The following is a 14,533-nucleotide window of genomic DNA, read 5'->3' on the forward strand; positions in this document are numbered from 1 at the left end:
AAACAACAAATTAATTTCCTCGACACCAAGGTTTACATAGAGGATGGGAAGATCGAATCAACACTGTTCCTAAAAAGGACTGCGACAAATAGTGTTCTACATGGAACCAGCTACCACCCAAAATCACTAATATGTTTATTTATTTATTTATTTATACAAGATTTGTAATGCGCATGGCTGCCTCAGCGACGAGGCGTCCCAGAGCAACCAGAGACCAGACAAGAGACAGGGAGGCACAGCGAGCATCAAATATCAGATCAAATAGTGGGGAACAACCAAGTTTTTAAGGACTTCCGAAATGTCAAAAGATTGGGGGTAGCTCGAATGCTTACTGGATGGGAATTCCACAGTTTGGCTGCCAGAAGGCCAAACGAACAACCTCCTGCCCTTGCTTTCTTAGCTCGAGGGACACAGACCAGACCCTAGTTAGCCGAACGCAGTGCGCGTCTGGGCAAATAGGGCTTCAGTAACCCTGATAACCCCATCGGGGCTTGAAGCCACAGAATTTTATGCACAATGGATAATACCTTAAACTGTATAAACAGTATACCTAATGGGGAATATACATGCATGTAAAGAAACTGCTCCAAAGTAACAGATGCGGAGGAAAATATTCAAGAGATCAAAAGCAGGTTCAGATCAAGAGGATACACAGAGCACACCCTAAACAAATGCAAAAAAAGAATTGATCTTAAAACAAGAGCGGAAACCCTAATTCAAAAAACAAAAGTCTCCCAGGACAAGGATCCACCCAGGTTCTTAACCCACTACAGCAAGGAAAACTGATGTATTGTGAATAAAATGAAGAAATACTGGTACCTCATCTCAGGAGACCCCGACATAGGTGAACTTGTAGGAACAAAACAGACGGTAACCTATAGAAAAAATATCTCCCTCAAAGATCTTCTGGTAAAGAGCCACTTTCAAACTAAACAACAAACACACTGACTAACCAATGGAAAGGCTTTAAACTGTGCAACTCCTGCAAAGCCTGCAAAATAGGCCGGAGCATGACAAGCATTATTGAACCGAATGGGAAAGTGTTGCCAATTGACCAGAACATCACTTGCACCTCCAAATTCGTGATATACATGATAGAGTGCAAATGTGGCATGAAATATATAGGAAGCCAAACCTGTATGTTAAAAAAACGAATCCTGGAGCACATACTTGTAGTCAAAAAAGCCAACATGACATATGCCACGGCAAACCATATGAGTATTTGTCAAAAGGGGGATTGGAGAGCGATGTGCTTGTTCAGAATCAAAATGATACCCCTTGGAGACCGAGTGGGTGATCGGGTGAAAAACTTTGCCAAACTGAGTCGCGTCTGATCATAAGACTCATGACAAAATGGCCCAGAGGCATAAATAATGATGAGGAATTTTATGTGAACCTGGAATAGAATATCAACCAGCCTTCCAATGATATAAACTATAAACAGTCAAAAGGGTAGTATACCAAAATGAATACGTAAACAAAACAGAAGTCTTAAAAATGTGCATTTATGCATTAAAAATCGACGTGATCATTAGCACTAAACCCTGTAGTTTACATACATGCAATAGAACAGTCAAGGTTGAAAACATAGCGAGCTATGTGGAATAATGTAACAACCTGACAAAAAGCACAATTGTCTTTCTGTTAAATGTTTAAAGTTTTGTTGAAATTTTGTGTTACACTACATATCCCACAATGCCACTTGAAGGCAGAGGTGGGACTATAAATAGTGAAATTGATAAAGGACTTACTGACCGCGAAAAAAGCCTAGAGTGGCTGAAACGCGTTGGTGGGGTGAACGCCTACGGATAAAAGAGGCTGAAATACCATTCAGGAGTGCCGCATCCTTTGTGATAAAAAAATAAATAAATGGATAGCTGTACGTTGTAGTGGAAACATATGTTTGTTCTTTGGTGAATCTATCTGTTTGAGTCACTTCTTTCTTGGATATTACCTACTGGCAGTCGCCAGTAGGTATATATAGTTAGGAATTTTTCTCTATGGGATTTTTGAAAATTCTATGTCTAATAACTTTGGCGTTTGTGGACGGAATTGGCTGAAATTTTCAGGAAAATGGAACATTTTGTTTCTGAGCAGCCAGTGAAAATTTTGGGGGGGGGTTTGTCAAGGGGGGGCTGAGAAAAAAGGGGGGTCCCAAAACGTGTTTTTCCCATGTTAATTTCCATAGGGCGGTTGGCCTCACTTTTAGCCCGAACGGCTGAATGGATTTGCACGAAACTTGGCAAAATTGTAGGGACTGGTAGCCCGATGTGCCTTTGCTAGGTCTCAATATATGTGATCCAGTGGATTTTGAGAAATTAACGTTCAAAAAAAGATATATATCTGTAAGCGCGCTCCGGGCAGTGCTCCGGTTCGCGTACCTGACGCGTAACGGAACTTCGCGTAGCGAAGCTCATTGGCACTCCGGTGTCTGTCAACATTCTAAACAGTCCGGAGCGGCCGCCATCTTGTCTCTCGGTAGGATCGAGAGACAAGAGGAGGCAAAAACAAAGGGGGAAATTACCATAAGGGGGCATAGTAGATCCTCCCTGACCCCCTAGGTTTGATGTGGAGGCTTTAAAAGGGCCCCGCGGGGCAAAAAAAAAAAGATTTTTTTTTTGCGTGGGGAGCGCTTGGTACACGCACCGGGAAGCGCTCTGGGGAGCGTACTATAAGGAAAAAAGAATGATAGACTTTTCAAATATTGTATGTTAATTGATTGTTTGTTTTGTTGATTTTTTTTTATTTCTTTATTTTTTAAGCAATTATTTATTATTGTCATTGTGTTTCAAAATTTAATAAAATGTCTAACATTTCACTGTCTGAAATGTCGTTATTTTCATTGAACATAGTTTGTAATGTTTGAGTGTGTAAAATGTCCTCATTTTCAAGGAGGACATCTACTGATTGCACACATTGCAGTAGTTCTTCGTCCCAAGTTTCATCCATAAAATCAATGTAATTTGGATCAATGATTTCTTCGTTGGTCTATGGAAGGACAATTTCAAATGAAATTTTCTGTTCGCCTTCCATTTTGCCTGAAATTTGGATTAAAAAAAAATATATTAGTAGAGATAGGGCACTGTTGGGATTAATTTTAGATAGGCAGTTTTTAACAGTGAATTTATCTTTGGGCAGTGTATAGTATCAGAGTGGAAGTAGGAATATAAAAAAGTGTGTGATTTAAGGTAAATAAATTCATAATTATACAAGACAAGCCTAACTCCATCCATAACTATAACAGAGAAGACTATCTAAATGTATAACTACTACAGAGGGATAGTATATAACTATCAGAAAAAATTTACCATATTATCTTAAAGTGCACAATATACTTCAGTTTTTAAAATAACAACTTACCGTTATGAAGAAGTTGAAGTAATTACTGAAAATCCTATTGAAATGTACACCAGGAAGTAGTAGTCAAAATGGCTGTGTTTCTCTCTCTTTTTTTATATATATTCAGGTACATAACCAATCAAATGTCAGGTAAAAAAAGTAGAAAATGAAAGTAACATTTTAATTGGTTGTCAATTCCAACACTTCAGATGTGTTTTGTGAAGTAATTTACCTCAGGGTATTTAGAGAGGTTTACAGGCTAAATAACTAAATGGAATTCCAACCAAATTAGTGAAAATGGTAGGGATTGGTATGTAGTATGAGCAATTCTATATTTGGTGAAAGTGTCTCCAGGGTTTCTTTTGTAAATTACTTTCCCACCTTTTTTAATGGAGCGCTTCCCGGTGAGCGCCCCGGTACGCGAACCTGCAGTGTAACGGGAGTCCACCATTTTGTGTTTCGGTCGAATTAAAATGCAAGATGGAGGGTAAATAATGTTCAGAATGGGTAGAAGGGGGCACGGTAGACGTATCTTGACCCCCTAGGTTTTCTGAGGGTGGCTGAGGAGGCCCATATGTGCGGAAAAAAAACATTTTTTTAAAAAATTTTGCGCGGTTAGCTTCCGGTTCGCGTACCGGGTAGCGCTCCGGGGAGCGTACTTTGTTGAAAATTTGTGAAAAAAGTTAGAGTAAAATAATAATTGTGAGTGATCAGATGTAGGGTAGCTGTGAGAAGAGCTTTTGGGTTTATGGTACATTTAGGTACTTATAAGTAGGTACCAATGCACAGTCTTAAATTCAAAATGAAAACTCTGTTGCCCTCATCTGAGAAGTGAACTCCATCACCTCTGTAGATAGCTTGCATGTAGTAACGCAAGTTATTGTTGTACATGGAGCCCATTCCATGGTCTCTCATGTAAGCTGAAACAGATTTGTTTACATGCTTCCTCGACTTCTCAATTTGTGGACAAAATTGGTTCGACCACCTCCATTTCTGTCTTTGGCATATATTTGAATATACCAAGGCAGTTTGAGGAAAAAGTGCCATCAATTGCTCAAAGGTGTCTTTTAAAAGCATTTCCAGACCTACACCAGTCAAAGTGCCCAAGTCATTACCTCCACAGTGCACAATTAACAGGTCAGGTTTAGGCAAATGCATAAAGGTTTTCACCAATGGTATCAATTGGTGACATTTTAATCCTCTGTGGCCAAACCACTTAATTTCCACATCTTGTAAATTGAGGTTAGGTAAATTTCTGTTCTCAGCATACCTTTGAGCCCAGTAGATGTAACTATGTCCAACAACCCAGACAGAAAACATGGTGAGAGAAGGTTCTGCTGCAGTCAGATGAAGTGTGGCAATGAAATGGCAGTTGGGAAAAAAAGAGTTTAAAATGAAAAAAACTGTGGAGTTTCTGTGTTAAGGAAGCAGTAGCAGTGATTGGTGGATTTTGATTGCTGAAAACAGAAAGTTAGGGTGCAGGGATGTGTTCTTTGAAAGATGTCATTTGAATGGTCAAGAAAAAATCATTTAATGAAAGATTGCACTGGATACGCAGGTGCACTGAGAGTTCAGAGTTCAATTGAAACATTGTTGTGTGAACTTGCAAACATCAGAGGTCTTTCAGGAGGTGGTTGCTATGCAAAAAAGGCAGAAAGGCCAGAGGGGGGAAGGGTGTTGATTTGAAAAAAGTGAGGGAAGGGTTTTGATTGGGTGAAATGAGAGATATGTGTGATGAGTTACAGCATTTCTGTGCTTTTCATAGCTGCAGACTCTGGAGTGCATACCTTTTGCTCTGCTAAAGACAATTTGGTGTGTTTCTGAGACTGTTTTGAAACTCATGAAGTATTTGCTAAGGTGAGAAAAGATTCATTTAATTTAGATAGAGAATAGTATGGTTTTGGGAGAAAATTATGAAGAAAGTTGTGTATTTAAAATGTTGCTTGGTGTCAAGTGTTTTACAAATAGATTTTGTTTCTTTGTGTTACATAGCCATGTTAAAAGTGATGCAAAAAAAGTGCAAGGGTCATACAAAAAAGCTTTCATGTGTCTTAGGGTATTTTAACTCACTTCCTCATGAATGTATGAATATAATTGCTTTAAAAGATGTGTTTAAAAACGTTTTTTGAAATCAATTAGGTTTCTTGATATGTACTGCTAGAGTTTCATAGGTTGCTTGGGGCATATTTTCAAGGCTTTTGAGTTCCTTTTGATGTAATTTTTCCCATTTTCATTTAAGACCTTTCCCTGTGGTGCAAGGTCCTTGTAAATATGCCCCCATCTGTGCTTGGCAAATTTAATTTTTAATTCTTTGACTAACATAGCCATGTTAAAAGTGACCCAAAAATGTTGCAAGGGCCTTAAAAAAAATGATTTCATGTGTCTTAGGCCATTTTAAGTAATTTCTCCTTGAATGTAGATATATAATTCATTTAGATGATGTGTTTAAAAACGATTTTTTAAAACAATTAGGTTTCTTGATATGTACTGCTAGAGCTTCATAGGTTGCTTGGGGCATATTTATAAGGCCTTTGAGTCTCTCTGATGTTATTTTTTCCATTTTAATTTAAGACCTTTCCCTTTGGTGCAAGGTCCTTGTAAATATGCCCACATCTGTGCTTGGCAAATTTAGATTTTAATTCTTTGACTAACATAGCCATGTTAAAAGTGACCCAAAAATGTTGCAAGGGCCTTAAAAAAACGATTTCATGTGTCTTAGGCCATTTTAAGTCATTTCTCCTTGAATGTAGATATATAATTCATTTAGATGATGTGTTTAAAAACGATTTTTTAAAACAATTAGGTTTCTCGATATGTACTGCTAGAGCTTCATAGGTTGCTTGGGGCATATTTATAAGGCCTTTGAGTTTCTCTGATGTTATTTTTCCCATTTTAATTTAAGACCTTTCCCTGTGGTGCAAGGTCCTTGCAAATACGCCCCCATGTGTGCTTGGCAAATTTAGATTTTGATTATTTGACTTACATAGCCATGTTCCATACAGTTCTAACCTTCTGCGTAGTCTTTGATATGCTAGACTCCATCGGCACTATGAGATACCTAAGCAAAGGAAACATAGGTGATGTGATTGTGAAATGAGGAAAAGAAACTCCACATTTTTCAATTACATCACCTGTGTTTCCTAAGTTTCCGAATGAGATTGTGCAGATGAGGTTTAGGTCTGTCCACGGACATAGAAAAGGTCTGGCCTTTGTTCAAGAGTGAAGTGGATATGACTTACTTCATTGGTAGGCCTGCACATTTATTATCTGCTCTATACTCTTCAACAAGTGTAAATCTCATCTGCAACCCTGAGTAGGCCTCACCTCAAACAAACCTCTGGATAGGTCACACCTTATCGTCATCCTGAATCAATCATTTAAAATGTTAGGGACAGATTTATGATAGGTGTGTGACTCTTTTGCGCCACTGTGCGTCACTTTTGTGACGCAGCGGTGGTGCAAAAGATTTCCTATGTGGTGACATATTTACAACTTGATGCATCTAGGCAGATGTGTCATGCTGTAAAGTCCCGTGCCACATGAAACCGATGCAGCAGTGATGCAAAAGATGCACCATGTTGCAAGACAGGCCTCATTTCATTTCCAACAAGATAAGATGCTGAATTTTCTGTAAATGTCAAAATTGTTGTATACAGTGCTCAACTTATGTGTACTCTTTGATATGCTAGAGTCCATCTGCACTATGAGATACCTAAGCAAAGGAAACACGGGTAATGTGATTGTGAAATGAGGAAAAGAAACTCCATATTTTTCAATTACATCACCTGTGTTTCCAAAATTTACAAATGACATTGTGCAGATGAGGTTTAGGTCTGTCCACGGACACAGAAGAGGTATGGCCTTTGTTCAAGAGTGAAGTGGATATGACTTACTTCATTGGTGGGTCTTCACATGTATTATCTCCTCTATACTCTTCAACAAGCGTAAATTTCATCTGCAACCCTGAGTAGGCCTCACCTCAAACAAACCTCTGGATAGGCCACACCTTATCGTCATCCTGAATCAATCATTTAAAATGTTAGGGACAGATTTATGATAGGTGTGTGACTCTTTTGCGCCGCTGTGCGTCACTTTTGTGACGCAGCGGTGGTGCAAAAGATTTCCTATGTGGTGACATATTTACAACTTGATGCATCTAGGCAGATGTGTCATGCTGTAAAGTCCCGTGCCACATGAAACCGATGCAGCAGTGATGCAAAACATGCACCATGTTGCAAGACAGGCCTCATTTCATCTCCAACAAGATAAGAAGCTGAATCTTTTGTAAATGTCAAAATTGTTGTATACACTGCTCAACTTCTGTGTACTCTTTGATATGCTAGAGTCCATCTGCACTATGAGATACCTAAGCAAAGGAAACACAGGTGATGTGATTGTGAAATGAGGAAAAGAAACTCCATATTTTTCAATTACATCACCTGTGTTTCCTAAGTTTACGAATGACATTGTGCAGATGAGGTTTAGGTCTGTCCACGGACACAGAAAAGGTCTGGCCTTTGTTCAAGAGTGAAGTGGACATGATTTACTTCATTGGTAGGTCTTCACATGTATTATCTCCTCTGTACTCTTGAAGAAGCGTAAATTTAATCTGCAACCCTGAGTAGGCCTCACATTAAACAAACCTCTGGATAGGTCACACCTTAATGTCATACTGAATTAATCATTTAACATGTTAGGGACAGATTTATGATAGGTGTATGACTCTTTTGCGTCACTGTGCGTCACTTTTGTGACGCAGCGGCGGGGCAAAAGATTTGCTATGTGGCGACATATTTAAAAATTGATGCATCAAGGTACATGTGTCATGCTGTAAAGTCCCATGCCACATGAAACCGATGCAGCAGTGATGCAGAAGATGCACCATGTTGCAAGACAGGCCTCATTTCATTTCCAACAAGATAAGAAGCTAAATCTTCTGTAAATGTCAAAATTGTTGTATACACTGCTCAACTTATGTGTACTCTTTGATATGGTAGAGTCCATCTGCACTATGAGATACCAAAGCAAAGGAAACACAGGTGATGTGATTGTGAAATGAGGAAAAGAAACTCCACATTTTTCAATTACATCACCTGTGTTTCCTAAGTTTACGAATGACATTGTGCAGATGAGGTTTAGGTCTGTCCACGGACACAGAAGAGGTATGGCCTTTGTTCAAGAGTGAAGTGGATATGACTTACTTCATTGGTAGGCCTGCACATGTATTATGTGCTCTATGCTCTTCAACAAGTGTAAATCTCATCTGCAACCCTGAGTAGGCCTCACCTCAAACAAACCTCTGGATAGGTCACACCTTATCGTCATCCTGAATCAATCATTTAAAATGTTAGGGACAGATTTATAATAGGTGTGTGACTCTTTTGCGCCACTGTGCGTCACTTTTTTGACGCAGCGGTGGTGCAAAAGATTTCCTATGTGGTGACATATTTACAACTTGATGCATCTAGGCAGATGTGTCATGCTGTAAAGTCCCGTGCCACATGAAACCGATGCAGCAGTGATGCAAAACATGCACCATGTTGCAAGACAGGCCTCATTTCATCTCCAACAAGATAAGAAGCTGAATCTTTTGTAAATGTCAAAATTGTTGTATACACTGCTCAACTTCTGTGTACTCTTTGATATGCTAGAGTCCATCTGCACTATGAGATACCTAAGCAAAGGAAACACAGGTGATGTGATTGTGAAATGAGGAAAAGAAACTCCATATTTTTCAATTACATCACCTGTGTTTCCTAAGTTTACGAATGACATTGTGCAGATGAGGTTTAGGTCTGTCCACGGACACAGAAAAGGTCTGGCCTTTGTTCAAGAGTGAAGTGGACATGATTTACTTCATTGGTAGGTCTTCACATGTATTATCTCCTCTGTACTCTTGAAGAAGCGTAAATTTAATCTGCAACCCTGAGTAGGCCTCACATTAAACAAACCTCTGGATAGGTCACACCTTAATGTCATACTGAATTAATCATTTAACATGTTAGGGACAGATTTATGATAGGTGTATGACTCTTTTGCGTCACTGTGCGTCACTTTTGTGACGCAGCGGCGGGGCAAAAGATTTGCTATGTGGCGACATATTTAAAAATTGATGCATCAAGGTACATGTGTCATGCTGTAAAGTCCCATGCCACATGAAACCGATGCAGCAGTGATGCAGAAGATGCACCATGTTGCAAGACAGGCCTCATTTCATTTCCAACAAGATAAGAAGCTAAATCTTCTGTAAATGTCAAAATTGTTGTATACACTGCTCAACTTATGTGTACTCTTTGATATGGTAGAGTCCATCTGCACTATGAGATACCAAAGCAAAGGAAACACAGGTGATGTGATTGTGAAATGAGGAAAAGAAACTCCACATTTTTCAATTACATCACCTGTGTTTCCTAAGTTTACGAATGACATTGTGCAGATGAGGTTTAGGTCTGTCCACGGACACAGAAGAGGTATGGCCTTTGTTCAAGAGTGAAGTGGATATGACTTACTTCATTGGTAGGCCTGCACATGTATTATGTGCTCTATGCTCTTCAACAAGTGTAAATCTCATCTGCAACCCTGAGTAGGCCTCACCTCAAACAAACCTCTGGATAGGTCACACCTTATCGTCATCCTGAATCAATCATTTAAAATGTTAGGGACAGATTTATAATAGGTGTGTGACTCTTTTGCGCCACTGTGCGTCACTTTTTTGACGCAGCGGTGGTGCAAAAGATTTCCTATGTGGTGACATATTTACAACTTGATGCATCTAGGCAGATGTGTCATGCTGTAAAGTCCCGTGCCACATGAAACCGATGCAGCAGTGATGCAATAGATGCACCATGTTGCAAGACAGGCCTCATTTCATTTCCAACAAGATAAGATGCTGAATCTTCTGTAAATGTCAAAATTGTTGTATACAGTGCTAAACTTATGTGTACTCTTTGATATGCTAGAGTCCATCTGCACTATGAGATACCTAAGCAAAGGAAACACAGGTAATGTGATTGTGAAATAAGGAAAAGAAACTCCATATTTTTCAATTACATCACCAGTTTCCAAAATTTACAAATGACATTGTGCAGATGAGGTTTAGGTCTGTCCACGGACACAGAAGAGGTATGGCCTTTGTTCAAGAGTGAAGTGGATATGACTTACTTCATTGGTAGGTCTTCACATGTATTATCTCCTCTGTACTCTTCAACAAGTGTAAATCTCATCTGCAACCCTGAGTAGGCCTCACCTCAAACAAACCTCTGGATAGGTCACACCTAATCGTCATCCTGAATCAATCATTTAAAATGTTAGGGACAGATTTATGATAGGTGTGTGACTCTTTTGCGCCACTGTGCGTCACTTTTGTGACGCAGCAGGGGTGCAAAAGATTTGCTATGTGGCGACATATTTACAACTTGATGCATCTAAGCAGATGTGTCATGTTGTAAAGTCCCGTGCCACATGAAACCGATGCAGCAGTGATGCAAAAGATGCACCATGTTACAAGACAGGCCTCATTTCATCTCCAACAAGATAAGATGCTGAATCTTCTGTAAATGTAAAAATTGTTGTATACAGTGCTCAACTTATGTGTACTCTTTGATATGCTAGAGTCCATCTGCACTATGAGATACCTAAGCAAAGGAAACACAGGTAATGTGATTGTGAAATAAGGAAAAGAAACTCCATATTTTTCAATTACATCACCTGTGTTTCCAAAATTTATTAAAAGACATTGTGCAGATGAGGTTTAGGTCTGTCCACGGACACAGAAGAGGTATGGCCTTTGTTCAAGAGTGAAGTGGATATGACTTACTTCATTGGTAGGTCTTCACATGTATTATCTCCTCTGTACTCTTCAACAACTGTAAATCTCATCTGCAACCCTGAGTAGGCCTCACCTCAAACAAACCTCTGGATAGGCCACACCTTTTCGTCATCCTGAATCAATCATTTAAAATGTTAGGGACAGATTTATGATAGGTTTGTGACTCTTTTGCGCCGCTGTGCGTCACTTTTGTGACGCAGCGGTGGTGCAAAAGATTTCCTATGTGGTGACATATTTACAACTTGATGCATCTAGGCAGATGTGTCATGCTGTAAAGTCCCGTGCCACATGAAATTGATGCAGCAGTGATCCAAACATGCACCATGTTGCAAGACAGGCCTCATTTCATCTCCAACAAGATAAGAAGCTGAATCTTCTGTAAATGTGAAAATTGTTGTATACACTGCTCAACTTATGTGTAGTCTTTGATATGCTAGAGTCCATCTGCACTATGAGATACCTAAGCAAAGGAAACACAGGTGATGTGATTGTGAAATGAGGAAAAGAAACTACATATTTTTCAATTACATCACATGTGTTTCCTAAGTTTACAAATGACATTTTGTAGATGAGGTTTAGGTCTGTCCACAGACACAGAAGAGGTCTGGCCTTTCTTGAAGAGTGAAGTGGACATAACTTACTTCATTGGTAGGCCTTCACATGTATTATCTCCTCTGTACTCTTCAACAAGCGTAAATTTCATCTGCAACCCTGAGTAGGCCTCACCTTAAACAAACCTCTGGATAGGCCACACCTTATCGTCATCCTGAATCAATCATTTAAAATGTTAGGGACAGATTTATGATAGGTGTATGCCTCTTTTGCGTCACTGTGCGTCACTGTTGTGACGCAGCGGCGGTGCAAAAGATTTGCTATGTGGTGACATATTTACAAGTTGAAGCATCTAGGCAGATGTGTTATGCTGTAAAGTCCTGTGCCACAGGAAAGTTGCGTCAGGTTTCATATAGGTGTTTTGTTGCAGGGTGGGCATTCATTTGCATGAAAGCCCTGTAAAACTAACACAGTGAAATTTAGAAGATTTCACTGAGTCAGATTTATAGCATTGCTGAATCAAATCCTTAAGCCTGTTTGAAACAGGCATATGGAGTGAAGCACCATGCAATGTGTGGCTTCCTCCTGTGCATTGCAGTAGACATGTCGTGTTTACGACGTGATTCGTGCAATGTGCTGCTTTTGCGGCACAGATGCATGACGCATCTGTGCTGTTTTTACTCAATGGTGCTCCACATTGTAAATGCGGCACACCATGGGTGGCAGAGCAGCGGTGCACGTTAACTGGTGCATCCCCGGGGATGCGCCAGTTAACATAAATCTGCCCCTTTACATTTAAGTATGAGCAGGGTAAAAAGAGTCGGTGGACATGGCTAAATATTAGCTGCAAAATGTTACTCTTGTTAAACAATTTTACTATTATAGTCTCTGACATTTGTGCCTTACTCTGCAACATCTCATTGTTGTTCTCTTTTTTTTAAAGATAACAACAACATCAAGCATGAGTGATAATGAGGAATCAGTTGATCTTGATCTTATCGTTGAACTTGTAATTGAAACGTCAGTGGAAGTGGATCCCTTAGATGATTTAAATCCTGAGGATGAAGAAGACTATGATGAGGATGCTGATTTGTCAGAATTGTATGACATAGGTTGGGAAGCTGACCTGCTTGAGCCTATGGAACTACATTTATTTTTAAAAGTTAGAAGAAATTAAAAGTAAAAATGTAAACTGTTTAATTTTAAATTAAACACATCTTCAAAAACAGGTTATGTGTAGTGTCTTCAATAAAATATTAAAATATGCTCATTAAATTAGATCAGATTCACATATAAAACAGGACAGGTAAAATGAAGAAGAATTCCATTTCTTTTCTGCTATTTCTGTATTCTAAATTTGCCAAAGCACTAAAAAATATTCTATGTAAAAATGTCAAGTAGTGTGTTAAGTTTTTGATGACTGTTATTGATTTACTGTTTGGTAATAGTGGTTAATAACATTTTTTATTATATTTTACCACAGATTCAACTGCAGATCATTTCAAAATTTGAGAATGCCAACCAAAGATAGAATTAAAAAGGCTGCAAAACGTAAAAGACAGCAGGTCCAAGAAATAATGCAGCAGTCCTCTACCATAAAAAATCGTCAAGTCACCAAGAAAGCACCGGGTAAGACCACGAAAACATTCATAAGAAACATTTCTAGAAAAAAAAGTAGTACTACAGAAAATGTTTATGTCCAGAAAAAGAGAAGCAATTTAAATGGAAAGGAAAGGCCAATCAAAAATGTTACTGCTAGAGCAAGAGATAACTCTGTGCATGATAGTAGAAGGAAACAACAGTTTAGGGACATTCGTAAATGATTGTTCCGCAACAGGATAATTGGCAATTTGCTAAAAAATATTAAGAAAGGTCAACAGAAAGTGGTTTTTTATAAGAGAAAAAAAAAGTTGAGAAAGTTATTGATCAGGCGTTTGAAATTAAACGAAAGTTATTTATTTTGATAATCAATAGAATTAGGAAGCTAAACAAGGCAATTTATGATTTCAAAAGAAATAGTAGATGGAAGAGAACAGTTAATCGTAGTAATTTTTGTGAAGTTTTTTCCGGAGAATGGATGCATAGTTCAAGTTGTGAGGCATTTTTCAATGAGGAGAGTTATTTCCAGGATAATGATTTGGTGCATGCAGTTGACACCAGCGGTCGAGCTTATGAGGTGAAAGATGGTTGTCCAGTTGAAAAAGAAAAACTTGTGACAACAGAGGCAGAGGATGTGTTAGGTAATGAGGTTTTAGGAAGACGTCCTAAGGGACCTGTGTACACCTGGAAGTGTAGTAGTATTTGCAGTGTGCGACAGGATTCTATCAATTTGCTTTGTGATTTTGTACGGACATTTAATAAGAAAAGTTTGAAGCAAAAAATGAAGTTGTTGCAAGAATTAGACCCTTGCAGAGTGAGAGAAGTGACAGGTTTGCATGGTCATTCACTGGCTTGTCTTTCCAGGAGAGTATGCCAGAGTGTTTTTCATCATTTCAGGATGCTAGCAGTGCATCATAATAAAGTGAGGAAATTAGTTAGAATGTTGTATTATGCTAAGAGTCCAGCAGTTATGCTTAAACAATTATGTGCTGCTCTGTTGCATGGTTCTGAAATAGATGTGAAGAATATGTGTGAAGAAATTGAGTTTTGTTACTTTGGAAGTAAAGAGGAGAATGTTGAAATTGACCCAGAAGAAGAGGGTAATGTGGAAGATAGTGTACAGGTTTCCATTACAGATAATTTTCAGAACGAAATTGCCACGTTTCAGGTGAAATCAAGTGAGAGGCCTAGTTTCACTTGTGTGTGTTATCGACG

The sequence above is a fragment of the Lissotriton helveticus genome, chromosome 3_1 (assembly GCF_964261635.1).
Source record: "Lissotriton helveticus chromosome 3_1, aLisHel1.1, whole genome shotgun sequence".
Taxonomy (NCBI): Eukaryota; Metazoa; Chordata; class Amphibia; order Caudata; family Salamandridae; genus Lissotriton; species Lissotriton helveticus.